The 1,255-nt window shown below is 44.6% G+C and overlaps 1 pseudogene across 1 annotated transcript; it reads left to right on the top strand.

Moving 5' to 3' along the window:
- Window positions 1-365: 365 nt before the first annotated feature.
- LOC308652323 (eukaryotic translation initiation factor 1-like) lies at window positions 366-739 on the top strand (annotated as a pseudogene). The gene has a single exon. The product of its transcript is annotated as a eukaryotic translation initiation factor 1-like (transcript).
- The last annotated feature ends 516 nt before the right edge of the window (window positions 740-1,255 follow it).

Here is a 1,255-nt window from a genome sequence, read left to right as displayed (position 1 = left end):
TTTATTACTTTGAGATGGAGTCTCACTGAGCCACCTAGGGCCTTGCCTAATTTGCTGAGGCTGGGTTTGAACTTGGGATCCTCCTGTCTAAGCCTCCCTAGCTGCTGAGATTACAGGCATATGCCACCATGCTTGGCTTCTTCAACATCTTTAAAAATAATAATAATAATAAATTAAAATTATTGTAGGCCCTTTGGGACTTTTTATTTTAGCAATGATAAATAAGTGATTTATTTTTGTTTTAATGTTCTGTATGTTTTGTTTAATGTTCCATATGTCACTATTAAATGTAAATATAGCCCCAGTCATTGAGCCACCGCCGAGGACTCCGCAACCTCCCCCTCCAGGAAAAGGAATCGTATCCTATGTCCGCTATCCAGAACCTCCACTCTTCGACCCCTTTGCTGATGCAAGTAATGGTGATGAGCTGCTTCCTGCTGGCACTGAGGATTATATCCATATAAGAATTCAACAGAGAAACGGCAGGAAGACCCTTACTACTGTCCAAGGGATCGCTGATGATTACAATAAAAAGAAACTAGTGAAGGTGTTTAGGAAGAAATTTGCCTGCCTTGGTACTGTAATGGAGCATCCAGAATATGGAGGAGTCATTCAGCTCCAGGGTGACCAGCACAGGGACCTATGCCAGTTCCCGGTAAAGATTGGACTGGCTAAGGACCATCAGCCAAAGAAGGATCAGTTCATGGGTTTTAAGTGCTTGTGGCTCACTGAAGCTTAAGTGAGGATTTCCTTGCCATGAGTAGAATTTCCCTTCTGTCCCTTGTCACAAGTTTAAAAACCTCACAGTTTGTATAATGTAACCATTAGGGGTCCGCTTTTAACTTGGACTAGTGTAACTCCTTCATGCAATAAACGGAAACGAGCCATGCTATAGAGTCTTGAAGTCCCTCATTTAAACAGAGGTCAAGCAGTAGGTGCCTGGCAGTGTCCACCCTGAAACAAAGCAATAAGGTGATGTTTCAGCAAAGCCCAGAGCCCCAAGATCAGATGTCTGTGTCTGACCAGAAGCTTCTCAACTCTCCCTCAGCTGAGGCCCTGCCCTAAGAGTGTCCTGACCTGATTAGGAGGAATGGGGTATGGCAGCTGTACCCCTAGAAGGGGGCCTTTAGTAGTTTTTTTTGGGGGGGGGTTCATTCTATTTTTTAAAAAGAATGCCTGGTGTCTAACCTGACCAGGTGGGCAGAACTCAGAGGCCACCTTCCTTCCAGGGAGGTGATGTGACATCTGGCTTAAC

Source organism: Spermophilus citellus (genome assembly GCF_964194105.1).
Source record: "Spermophilus citellus genome assembly, chromosome: 6".
Taxonomy (NCBI): domain Eukaryota; kingdom Metazoa; phylum Chordata; class Mammalia; order Rodentia; family Sciuridae; genus Spermophilus; species Spermophilus citellus.
Note: the sequence above shows the minus strand (reverse complement) of the source record. Positions and strands in the feature narration are given on the sequence as shown.